The 13,610-nt window shown below is 36.6% G+C and overlaps 1 pseudogene; it reads left to right on the top strand.

Annotated features, from left to right (window-relative positions):
- Window positions 1-2,258: 2,258 nt before the first annotated feature.
- On the top strand, window positions 2,259-5,239 carry LOC122146623 (annotated as a pseudogene).
- The last annotated feature ends 8,371 nt before the right edge of the window (window positions 5,240-13,610 follow it).

Below are 13,610 nucleotides of genomic sequence, written 5' to 3'. Positions count from 1 at the left end.
TTTTTGAAGATGTTTTTAATAAAGGTTAAAAGGACATGCATGCAATGAATGCAACTGAAGTAAGCAGGGGATAGAATTCATAAATATGGGAATAGAGGGAAAACTGTGGCTATTAATGATTAAGTTATTTAGAATGCAGCTCAAAACATAATAGTAGCTACTTGATTTGGTCACGACATATGTGGTTAAAGATTCCTATGATGGATTCAAATTAGTAGGAACCTAAGTTGAACCGAAATGCTTTTGTCGGACGATTATGTATGAACACTTCCTGTACTGTTGAAACTAGCAAACTCACCCTCCACTGCAGAAGGTAAGTAATTCATAACAAATACTTATTATGTTGCAGTAAACCACAGCTCGGCAGACAAAAGCATTTGAGACAACAGAGTATATTGTGTAGTTATTTTGTTAGTTGTTTATTAAGTAGTAAAGCGGTTAGCTAACGTTAGATGCTCGTGTGTATGTGCTGCTCTCACATGGCATTTGGCACAATAAAAAACAAAATGTATAAAAACTTAATGGAACCTGTTTATTGAGGCCTTTGGGAGTTTATAAAAGTGCATATGTGACATTGAATACGTTTGGGAGAGTTACTAAAGAGTTCATCTAAGAATGACTGAGTTTGAAGTAAAACATGCCTTGTCATTGAGTGACGGATGGTTCGACCAATCAAATAGACAAAATCACTCTTAGCCCCGCCCTTTTATCTCAAAAAATCGTCCAATCAGGTTAAGGGATGGCGGAGTTTAATTAATTGTGGACTCAAGTGCCAAGCTCGCGCCGCTTACATAGCAAGCTGCCGTCTTTTTTGTGCTAACTCGCTACGTTTAAAGTTAGATAATCTAAATCTGTTCTTGTTGATTTTTATAGATTTGCAATTCAAAATGTTCCTGACAAGATCAGAATATGACAGGTAAGATGAAGAATGACCTTTATCAATGCTGCACGCTTTTTCTCTGCTCTGAATGTCTTTCAGTCATTTGTGTTTCGTGCTTGTGTTGTCAGTGCAGCGGCTGCTCATGCATCTATTTATATTTGGGATATTTACACATCTCTTTGTTGTAAAAGTAAGATGTAATGGCAGCATGTAATGGCACTCTCTCGTCTCCTGAAACTTTCACTTTCAGTTTTTGTTTGCAGATATAATAACCGGGCATTAACTCAGTCTATACAAATATATTAATAATATAGATTTGAATACACCTTACTGTATCATATCAACATGTGTTTTTTTTTTTTTTTTTTTTTTTTTTTTTTTTTTTTTTTTTTTTTCCATTTTTTTTTTTTTTTTTTGAAACACTTTCCTCACCAGAGGGAAGACTTTTTCAAGTAGAATATGCTATTGAAGCCATCAAGGTAGACCTTTTCTTGTAATAACATGTTAAGTTTTTACTAAAACTAGCTACCAGATGTTTATAATAGCTGGTTGTAAGAAGTGAATGTTGGGGTTGATTTTCTTTTCTTTGTTTTGTGGCTCTTTCCAGTTGGGGTCCACAGCCATTGGCATTCAGACATCGGAGGGAGTGTGTCTCGCTGTGGAGAAGAGAATAAAAACCTCTCCTCTGATGGAGCCCAGCAGCATTGAAAAGATTGTAGAGATTGACTTCTCATATCGCTCATTAAGACAGATGTGTCTCCATCTGGAGAAGTGTAATAAAGCTAGTCATTGTTTTAAGTGTAAGTCCATAAATAGAGCTAGTACATTTTTAAAATGTAAATAAGTGCCCTATGTTGCAAAACATTTTTTTAAAACCACTGATTTTCTAGGTGGTGAAAGTTAGAATTGAAGTTTGATCCCCCCCGCTATAGCAATCTTTGGGGTACAAAAGATTTGGTCTCAGTATTCACTTTCTAACAAGTGGATATTTTATAATCTTTATCTCCTTATTAGCTAACCAGGGTCCAATGTATTTGCGCTTTTGGAAATCTAATAAGAGCCTCGAAACTATCTCCCAGTGGCTAGTGGATACATGAAATTGTTCAGAATTTTTTTTAGGAAAAGTAAATTATTTTATAGTTTACTTCAAGTCTCTACTATCTTACCTCCTGTGTAATATGATTGTTTATAAAATTTATGTATAAATATTTATTATTTGTTTATTTATTTAGTATTTATTTATTTTGCCTTTTTTTTTCTTTTCACTAGTGGTTGGGTAATATCTTTTGCTTTTTTGTTTTTTTTTTGAAAATATGTAAAAAAAGTGATGATATTGTGTAATAATTTGTTTTTCTTGTCGTAATGTTGTTTTTTATTAAAAAGTTTCAACATAGAGTGTAAATAAGTGTAATAAAGCTGAAAGGTCCTGTTCATTTCTCAATACAGGCTGTGCCATGAGTGGCTTAATAGCTGATGCAAAAACTCTTATTGACAAAGCAAGAGTGGAAACACAGGTCAGTGGAATCTTTCTTAAATTTGTTTGGTCACTGCTATGATTAGTCAGTGGTTCTCATTCATAAAAAAAAAGTGTTCTTACACACCAAATGCCATATATTTTAAAGTTTTTCTTGTGTTTTCTGCAGAACCATTGGTTTACCTACAATGAGACGATGACGGTGGAGAGCGTAACGCAGGCTGTGTCTAACCTCGCTCTGCAGTTTGGAGAGGAGGACGCTGACCCTGGCGCTATGGTATGATCCTCTTGGCTTATATTTTAGTGCACTGGTTTTCAGTTCACTTCAGGAAAATGGTGTCTGCTTGTAGTTTCATTTCAAATATCCCCATTTGGTTCGTCTTTAGAGCCGTCCTTTTGGTGTCGCTCTGCTGCTTTTTTGGAGGTGTTGGATGAGAAAAGGACCTCAGCTGTAAGTGCACTCTCTTTATCTAAATAGATATTTAAACATTTTTTAATAATTTTGCTGTTTTTAAATTATTTTTAAGTTTACCCTGTTTAAATGATATACGTTCCAAAAAATTATGGATGCACTATTAATTTTAAATAAAATATTACCAACGCCAAGGCTGTGATTTAATTATATATGATATATAAGAAATAATAATAATAATAATAATAAATATTACTATTTATTATTAAAGTTATGTTGATATAATCACAAGTTTTTATTATAAAATATTGCGGCTCTTTCTTTTTAAATTGCATTTTGAATAGCAATAACAGTTTGATTTTAATTTTATTTTTTCTCCCCTTTCAAATGACGTACATCTACAAGAAGTCAATGTCATAAACATTATAATCATTATTAAAATTTGGGGGTTTTATTTATTAGTTTTTTGTACAGACTTGTTTGGTTTGTGAAGTATGTCACGCACACCAAACCTCTTTCAAACAGATACCACATGGATCCTTCGGGCACTTTTGTCCAGTGTGATGCCAGGGCTATCGGCTCAGCATCTGAAGGAGCTCAGAGCTCTTTGCAGGAGGTTTACCACAAGGTACATTTACCAACTCACTCTGCTTCATCTCCATTTACTCTTTAAGGTTTTATGGTAAAGATCATGACGAAAGAGTAGTTTGATGGTTCAGTTTTAATGCTTAAGTTAATTGTGCACATCAGCATCCCTTGACCCAACACAAACTTCTCTAGTCCATCAATACCTAGTCACCCATACAACTTGAAAATGTAGTTCACCCTCAGGACATCAAGATGTAGATAAGTTTAGTTTTCTTCACTGGAACAAATCTGGAGACATTTAGGTTTACATAATTTTCTCACCGATGAATGCTCTACAGTGAATGGTTGCCGCCAGAATGAGAGTCCAAATGGTGGTTAAAAACATCACAATAATCCACAAGTAATCCACACCACTCCAGTCCATCCGCAGTTAATGTATTGTGGAAGTGAAACGTTGCATGTTTAAAGAAACAAATCCATCATTAAGGTTGTTTTTTAACTGCAACCATTGCTTCCAGCTAAAAATGGTGAGTGCTGCTTTCTCCAGTAAAAAAAAAAAAAAAGTTTCAAATCAGAAAAGAGAGATTTTGACTCGTACTTTGACCAGAAGCGACAGTTTTTACAGACATGCAGCTTTTCACTTTACAAGATGTTAACTGATGGAGTGTTTTTTTGTGGGTTTTTGTGGATTTGTTTATTAGAAACAGGCAGCTTTTTGCTTCACAAGAGGTTATTTAAGAGGATCCACTGGTGAGCAAATAATGTAATGCTAAATTACTCCAAACTGTTCCAATAAAGAAACCCTTTTATCTACATTTTGCATGGACAGATGATGAAATTTTCAGCAAATTTTCATTTTTGGATGAACTATTGCTTGAAGAGCATTCTTTCATACTATAAATTTTTTTTCTACTGTAATGGAAAATCAACTTCACATGTCCATGTGTATATAAACACAAGTCTAAGCGATAACTGGGCCATCTGATTCAATAAAGCCACAGTCAGGTTATTTCAAGAGAGGTATTCTCACAGAGGAAAGTGTTTTTCCTGAGAGAATACTACAGCAGCAAATTGAAGCCACGTGCTTAGGAAATAAGAGTCCCTTTCAAATCCACCCCAACCCATCTTTCCATTCCAGTATGCCATGCCTCTACTAGTGTAACTTTAGTCACCAGACTCACCCATGTGATCCTGCAATCTAATAAGCAGCAGCCAGTGTCCAAAAGACTTCCCCATAAATCTAATTGCTTCCAAAAAAATTCCAGTCTCAGGTTAAGCAAGTGTCGCTTCCTTTCCCCACCAAATGTTCATAAAATATATTCATCTTTTTCAGTCCATGACGTTAAAGGAAGCCATCAAGTCTTCTCTCACTATCCTGAAACAAGTGATGGAGGAGAAACTCATGCCACTAACATTGAGGTGATACACAAGGTCATATGAAATATAATTCGATTTAAAAGTATCTGAAGGTTCTGACAGTTTCCTTTTCTCTGCCTGCAGCTTGCCACAGTAGAGCCCAACAAGACCTTTCACATGTACTCAAAAGGAAGAGCTTGAGGATGTCATCAAGGATATCTAGAGCTGAACGGAGCTCTGCAAAGCCTGACTGATGTTTAATATTAAAAATCCGTGTAATGTTGTGTGAATCACCACACAGCAATTGCATATCTAATACTCTGGCTGCATCCTACGGTTTGCCTGTTCAGACAGGAATTGTCTTTATACTTTTTTTTCCTCTGTCAGTCCCAAAATTTCTATAGTTCTGTACAAGCACAGAACTGCAGATCTTGTAGTTGAATTACATGGGGGGGTTCTTTTTGTTACCAATCACTGCGTTAATAAACTGTTGTTGAAAAAAATGTGTTTTTTTTTTTTTTTTATTTCTTCTTTTTTACGAGTAGTTTATAGGCTAATAAAAATGATGCAAAAGAAATTTCAATTATGCCTTTTAAGGTTCTCGTGTCATGCAAATCCTTCATATCAGTACAGCAAATTAATTGCATGCATATATATATTTAATCTAAATTTCAGTATTTTAGAAATTTTAAATATATCATCAGCATCACCTAAGAAAATGTTAGCAGGAATTACAGAATTTCTTATGTCCTTTTTTGCTCTAATTATAATGCATTTAAAGTGGTGTGAACTTGAATAAATTTGTGTGGGAGGGAATGTTAAAGGAAAATACAAATATAAATTATGTAAAACAATAAAAATTTAACTATACCTTTTATTATTATTATTATTATTTTTTTTTTACAAATTAGTGAACATGGTTAGCTTCACAAATTTATTTTATTTATAGCTCAGAAATCTTACTATTAATTCTACACCATAAAGTTTTCATTGTTGAAAATGTGTAAAGTGACAGTCGCAAGCAACAACAAAGTTTTATTTAATCTACAATCATGTTTTATACATTATGTATTTAATATAAGCAACAATATTATATAAAAAACAATATCATTAAATTTAAATGATCCCATTAATATAAAATGTTTTAGTGTGATGGCTATGAGTTTCATAATTATATTAAACTTTCAAAAAATGCTATAATAATTTAATGCTGACCGTCAAAAAAACTTTTCACAGCAATCCAAGACGATGGCAAATCTAAAAAAAAAAAAAAATACAATAAGTCAACACATGGTAGTTTTGTTTCATTAATCGAAGGGAAGAAATTTGTAAGATAGGTTGGACAGCAGAAGGCGTGGTAACCCACCTTGCTGCCTATTATTATTTATAACCAGGACTTCGTCCATTGGTAAATTGCAGAGTACTGTCGCTATTATCTAATTAATAATTAATGATTAAGCTTTTTCCATTGGAATGCTGACGCGTATCGTCACTCTCAGTTAATTAATAGTTATAAGTGAACCCACCGCGCCATTGAAAGAGTTACCAGGCAACGTCAGCGTGACTATATTAATATTTCATGAATGGGCGTGTCGAACCGACGGACCACCCATTTTAATCGTGAACAATCCCCGAGTTTTAGCAGTGCGAACAGCGGATTCTCTACAGACATGCGTCATAGTGTAAACACTGTTCTGGTACCAATAAACCCGCTATTTATGGATATTTAGACAGAAGCAAGAAATTTCTGTGCACACTAACGATAACCATGAGCACCGTATTCTTGCTGTGTTTTTGGTTTTATAAATGGTGCTCAGCGGCTCTTTGCAGGGACTTTGACAGAGAGGACCCAGCAATCCCCAGGAGGAGTGAGCAAACCATGTTTCTAAAGAGGTCACCAAACACGAAATCTGCTCATTTGAAAGATTCACAGCAGCCGTGACCACGTCAAATGAAAAGCAGTGAAGATCCGCACAAAATCAGTGTAAATCACTGCAACGCTATGATTCTACCTTAAACAACACACACTCACGACGGTAGGTCAGAATATCTTTTAACTCACACTCACATAATATAATAGAATAATATAATATAATATAATATATATAATATAATAGATGTGAAAGCTTTTATAATTTTGTGAAATTATTATTTCACAGTTTGTGATCATGGTTTTTGTGAAATATATTTTATTTTTGGCTAGTTAACTTAAGTTTATTAAGCTTAAGTTCTGTTTATTTAGTTTAGTATTTGGTTAGTATCCTTTTTTTTTTAACTTTTCATTGAGGATGATTTTTTTTCTCTACTTTGAAATCTCTTGCTGAATGTCTAGGAACCATAAATCACAAAAGTGAGATCATACTACTGGCCTCTGGTCTGAGATTACCTAATAATGTACCTACAAATCACCTTTCTCAGCAAGCAAATGTTATTTTGCCAAGGAATTTTTTTTTTTTTTTTTTTTTTTTTTTTAAACAAGGCCCTCAATATAATGATTTTTGTGGAGTTTTTCCAGATGGTGATAATCATAAAAACAAAATCAACATGCATCGCCTTATCCTTCACTGTTCCATAGTTTTTTGTGTTTGATGTTCTTTTAAGACATTCCACAGATTTCATCTTTATGCCAAGAGAACAAATGCAATTTAATCTCTTGATGTGTGCCTGTATGTCTTTGTGTTTAAATGTGCGGACGCTACATTGTCAGGTGATTTTGCTTAACCAGATCCAGTCAGAGCTCATTCATTACAGCAGGCCAATGACTGATTACTACCCCTTGAGTCAGTGAACATGCTACGTCTCTATATATGTCACTTATCTACCCCTCTCTCTCTCTTTCTCGAGCACATCAATTACATTTTACCAGCAGTTGCCGTGACCTCTCACTGGTCAGGCATTATTGGTAAACGATGGCTAAGCTAGATGGATGCCAATCTATATCCTTTCATATCAGTCCCTGTTTCTATGAAAAGCATCTTTCATTTATCCAATTCAGAGTACAGTTGACTCTTCTGTTTTCAGGGAAAGCAATCGGTCATGAGTTTTTATTTAAGTGCTGATAGAGAAGTACTGTTGTTGTTGTTAAGAAAGCACACACAGCCAGTTCTTTTATGGCCAGTGTTTTTGGCTCTCGTCCTTTCACATTCTGTCCAGCATAAAATGACTGTTGAAGTGAAATGTTTCCGATCTAAGAAAGGACTTTTTCGGAAACGGGAAAAAGGCTTGGGCATGACAACGTGCAGTGGGTAAAAGAATTTAAAGCATACGTCCAAACAACCTCTCCTTGCTGATGCCATTTTAACACCTGTTGGATAGTCTTGAACATTAATTTGCATGTAGTTTATTTCCGTACAGTTCCTGCCAACTGTACATGTACAGTTCCTGTGGTACGAGCCTACTTTGATGTAAAACCTTTATTTTGACCCTTAAAATATTTAAGCTACTCTTGAAGTGGAGATTTCATGTTCACTGAAACCTCTCAATAGTGCTATTTGAACAAAATAACATTTGTAAAACTATGCTTGCAACTAGACTTTTGAAGCCCATTCTTTTTTAGTAATACATTTTTTTTACAGAGACCAAAATTAAAGTTTTCCTTTAGCCCGAAATGTTTATATATTGCTGATCTAGCATAATTTTTGGTCATGTGAAATGCGTCCAAACATGCGTCCAAAGGCATTATTAAGATGCATACAGTGGTGAGTTTGAAGTATAATGTTCCAGATCTGTTTCAGGCCAAAATGTGCAAACGAACCAACCACGGTGTTGCGCAAGATTCTGTGGTCGGTCGACGTAAAAACTGGCTGCTGATCGTCTTCTGCCTGATGGAATTTATCATCTGCCGGAGCAATTAGAAACTTTACAAGCTCACAGTAAAGTGCACCTGCCTTGTAAGAGTTTCTTCAAATGAAGTCTGTGTGAACTTATAGCGGTTAGCATATTCGAACAGCTTTATGGATGAAGTGTTTGAATGATTTAAGAAGCTTTTTTGGAGGCTGGAAGAGTTTTTGAGACTCCGCTCTGGATGTTTAAAATCTGAGTTGTGCCAGTGGGGAGTTATGTCCAACAAAAACACAAACATGGCTCCATCTAATGAACTGCTGACCTGCTGACATGTCTTTATAGTTCAGAAAACATGCTTTTAATTCTTGATTCTAGGATATTTTTCTGCATGTTTTTGATTCACCTGTCTAAATAGCACTTATTTTAAGACCAACTTGAGTCACATCTCTTATTAAACAATTTTTACTGTCTAGAGATGAAGTCATGTTTGTTACTGATCCTCAGACTGTGAAGCCATTTGGATTAAGTCTAAAAGCTTTCTTTGGCTGGACCTGGGGTTCAAAGACTGTTTCCCAGTTCAACACAAGGGAAAGACGTCCAGGTTTTTTCCCCTTCCCGGTCCTGGGGAGAATGTAGGACATCACTAGTTTTATCACACTGTGCTGGTGTGATCTTGGTCCACTCAATTTCCACTCTCTTCCACAGTTCGGTGACTGTAGTGGGTTTCTTAGCCATAACTTTGTTGCCAAGATTTTCAGAGATCTTCAGTTGGGTTTAGTTCAGGACTCTTTGCCGGCCATTTCATTATTTCTTCTTAGCTTTACCTGTTTTGCAGTGTGACAGGAGTATTGTCTTGCATGAAATTACAAGCTGATTGGCAGATGCTTGCAGGGAAGGTACCACATGATGCTGAAGGAGGTTCTGATAAATATTTGCATTCATCCTGCCATGTAGCTGTATAAGAGGCCCAACTCCTGCTGCAGAAAACATTCCCCAAACCATGACCCTTCCTCCTCGTATTTCACTGACTTCTTTACGCACTCGGGGTCCAGTTTGACACCAAACATAATGTTTCCCATTTGACCCAAATAAATTAAATTTGCTCTTATCACTAAAGTGACTAGTTCTCCCCTCTCCACACAACATGCTTCTCAGCAAAGGTGAGATCTCTGAGGCTTGATCTCTGCAGAGTGCGCTTTCAGTCTGACTTCTCTTAAACTCGCCAAGAAAGATCCTTACCCTGTACAGCACTGAACTGGTGAGCAATTCCAGCTGCCAGTGTTGAACCGATTCTCCCCCATTGAGTGTCTCTGCATTATCCTGTCTTCGCATTCATTTTTTCTTACCTGGATGACTAGCCTTTTGGAGGACTTGAATGAATTAGTGTCATTGTAAAAGCTGCAATATACTTGAAATCAGAGATTTTGGAATGACCAGCTTTTTCTTGCAGTGGCTGAAATGGGACATTCCTTTTTGGCCTTCATCTGGACAACCTCCTGCAACATGGTTTCAGTTATCTCAGTCTCAGACTAATGGCCTTGTACCCCCCAAACTACACACAGAAAGTGGTAAACATTTCAGGAGTTTTCGGAATTGTAGTCAGATAGGTTGCATTAATACAGGATTACTAGGTAGAGGTCTTGTCCGTGTTCTTTAAACATTCCGCTGGAACCAAAGATGCCCGTGGCGCCAAACCTCCTCACGAAAAAAAGATCCGGCCCTGTTTTAAAACTGTGATGTACTCGTTCGCTTTCACAATCAACTACACTAACTAGGGATGTCTGATAAATATCGCACAATAATTAATGCCACTCATCATAAAGCCGTTTTCTGAAATCAGCATGGTAAAAATCTCTACACGTGCGTACTGTTCACATGTAGGCAGCATTCACTTGCGCAAAAGTAAATGCTGCTACACGTGCATGTCTACACATGCGTTACAACTTGCGCTAAATATGCTTGTTGTTTTGCGCAGCTTATCAGTAAACCCAATGGCTCCTGTGTAGTTAATGCTGCTCCACGTGAAAGCACGCACGTGTAGAGATTTACAGCCATATATATATACTATATATATATAATATATATATAATATATAATACTAGCTTCCTAAAACTTCCTGTGGTAAATAACGGCTGCATTGACCCTTGGACCTAAGAAAAACCTGTACCAACACCTTGGAGCAGATAACATGGCATCACTGACTGTGAAGCTTTACACTGGACCTCAAGCAACGTGGATTGTGTGGCCTCTCCTCTCTTCCTCCAGACTCTGGACCCTGATTTCCCAAGGAAAATGCCAAATTTAACTTTCATCAGAGAAACATAACTTTTGGACCACTCAGCAGCAGTCCAGTCCTTTTTGTCTTTAGCCCAGGCAGACGCTTCTGCCGCAGTCTGTTGTTCAAGATTGGCTTGACACAAGGAATGCGACAGCTGAAGCCCATGTCTTGCTACGTTCTGTATGTATTGTTCTTGTTCGTGCACTGACGTCCATCTGCAGTCCACTCTTTTGTGAATCTCCCCCCCATTTTTTGAATGGGTTTGGGTTTCACACAATCCTCTCCCGGGTGCGGTTATCCCTATTGCTTGTACGACTTTTTTTCTACCACTAATCGTTTTCCTATCCCTTCGCCTCTCTAATTTAATGTTCTTGGACACAGAGCTCTGTGAACAGCCATCCTCTTTTTGCAATGACCTTTTGTGTCTTGCTCTCCTTGTGCAAGGTGTCAATGGTCGTCTTTTGGACAACTGTCAAGTCAGTAGTCTTCCCCCTAATTTTCTAAGATACTGAATTTGGGATTTTCCTTAGTTGTCAGTTATAATCATCAAAATTAAAAGAAATAAACATTTGAAATATATCAGTCTGTGTGTAATGTAAGGAATATAATATACAAGTTTCACTTTTTGAATGGAATTAGTAAAATAAATCAACTTTTAGATGATATTCTAATTATATGACCAGCACCTGTATATATATATATATTGTAATATATAATACAATAATCTGATGAATAACAAGTTTTATATATAACTAAACAGAATTTATATATTAATATGCTAATTATACACACACACACACACACACACACACACACATATTATATATATATATATATTATCTATGATCTATATCTATAGTATATATATATAGATATTACTACTTTATTTTTTTTTATATATATATTTCTGCAAATCCCGGAACCCCAGTATGAAAACTATACCTGACTCGCAATCTATAAAGCATTACATCAAAGTGTGGACTCATAGGTGTAATCATAGGCTAATTGTATTCTCAAGAGTCATTAGAGTTTGTTTTAGGGGGCTTCTTGAGTCAGGTTTTCTTCTTCCTTTTGGTCTTCTTTAAAGTGAAGGAACGTTGTATACTCAAAGTGTCTTCTTCATCACCCTTTATTCCTCCATTTGCGAAGACTTGCTGGCGTGGTGCATAGCCGTTCTTGGCAAGCCTGATTTTTTTGGCCAGGACAGGAATGTCCGGCTGGTTTCTTTTCCTTCATGTTTAAATATGGCAAGAAATAGAGAGGCAACTACTGACAAACCATCATTCAAAGACACATTTTATGAAGGAACACTGGCCCTGGAGTTTGTGCAGGTGTTTTAGACGAATTGTTCTTGCTTTTCTGGAACACACGTACCATTCAGGGGGGTTTTTGAGGTGGTCTGCATCAGAAGGACATTGGCTGTGTTGGTAACATGGAAACTTTTGTTCACACTTTGGATTGTAAGAGTGCAAATTTCCATTGGACCTGGACGCTCGTGAGTTTCAAAAATGCTATGGTTCTTTTGCTTCCCTGGATCAAGTACAGCTGCTTTTTATGAAAAAAAAAAGAAAGTGTAAAAATTGTAAGACGATGTCATCACAGAGTATTATTCTGTGACATGGTCATTGATACCCAGGGGCTTGGGTGGAATTGCAGAAATGCAGAGAGGATGTGATCCGTAAAGGATACAGTGGAGGTCTTCCTTAGACAAACATGTCAATATGGACTGTAAATAGTCAACCTGAGAAACTAAAATAGATCGGAATGTAGTAATTTTCATTTTGGGGTGGAGTAACCCGTTAAGCAAATGATAGGAACCTTCTGACATGCAGTCTGTTTCTAAATGGCAACAACAAGACTTTTAACCAAATTCTAGTGAATTCTTTGCTAAATAAATAAATAAATAATCCCTTGCAACAGCAAAGTCTGGTGCATTTTACCCTCATGTACATGCTTTGTGTCATGTCATTAATTTAGCAACATTTTCTAATTAAATCAATTTAAGTCGTCTTCTGTGCATTTCCCATAATGGCGCAGGAATGCTGTTCTATGTAGAGCGTCCACTTACATAAATTCTATTATCAGAGGCAAATGCCTACTGTAGTAATAGCCAAGCAGCTCACTAGCGTCTTTGGAACAGTAAGCCTGTGTGTGTGTGTTTGGGCTCTCTTTATTCTTTTCCCTCATTTTCTCTCTCCCAAATCTCTTGTACAATCAGTACTACTCTCTTCTGCTCAGTGTGTGAGGCGGATGAAAATGTGGGGCATTCGCTCTGGTTCCTCACACACACTAATACACACCCCATTCTGCGTCTCGCATTCCAGCGAATGAAACTGAAAAGGGAGGTTGCACACTCGACTGACAGTGGGGCCTGTCTCTTAATGTGCCCTTACACACACAAACATGCATTCCGTAGCAGTGTGGGGTGACTGACAGCGGCACAGCCATCTGTCGGATCAGCAGTGGTGTCTGTGTGCATGTCGCTACATGTTGTTCCGCTCTCCCTGTGGAAAGACTAAAGCACTTGTGTTTGTTCTTCCTAGAATCACCAGGTTTTTTCTGATTAAGCACTCTACAATGTGGTTGCATAGTTGCTTTTTAGTACACTATCTGAATGGCGATTATATGTAGTGGTTTTTGTATGTAGCTTATTAGTGATCATTTAACCATATAAAGGGTGCTTTAATGTCTTAGTTATTTTTATCAGGTAGCAGAAATTAGATTAAATGGAGAAGTGTCCTGCGGTTTCTGATATTTTTTTTTTTTCCTGAGGAAAAGACACTAACACCACATGTATCTCGATTTAGTATTTTTACAGTAAGAAGAATCTCAAGGAATG

The sequence above is a fragment of the Cyprinus carpio genome, chromosome A11 (genome assembly GCF_018340385.1).
Source record: "Cyprinus carpio isolate SPL01 chromosome A11, ASM1834038v1, whole genome shotgun sequence".
NCBI classification, from domain to species: Eukaryota; Metazoa; Chordata; class Actinopteri; order Cypriniformes; family Cyprinidae; genus Cyprinus; species Cyprinus carpio.
This window is presented reverse-complemented; position numbering and strand designations above follow the sequence as displayed.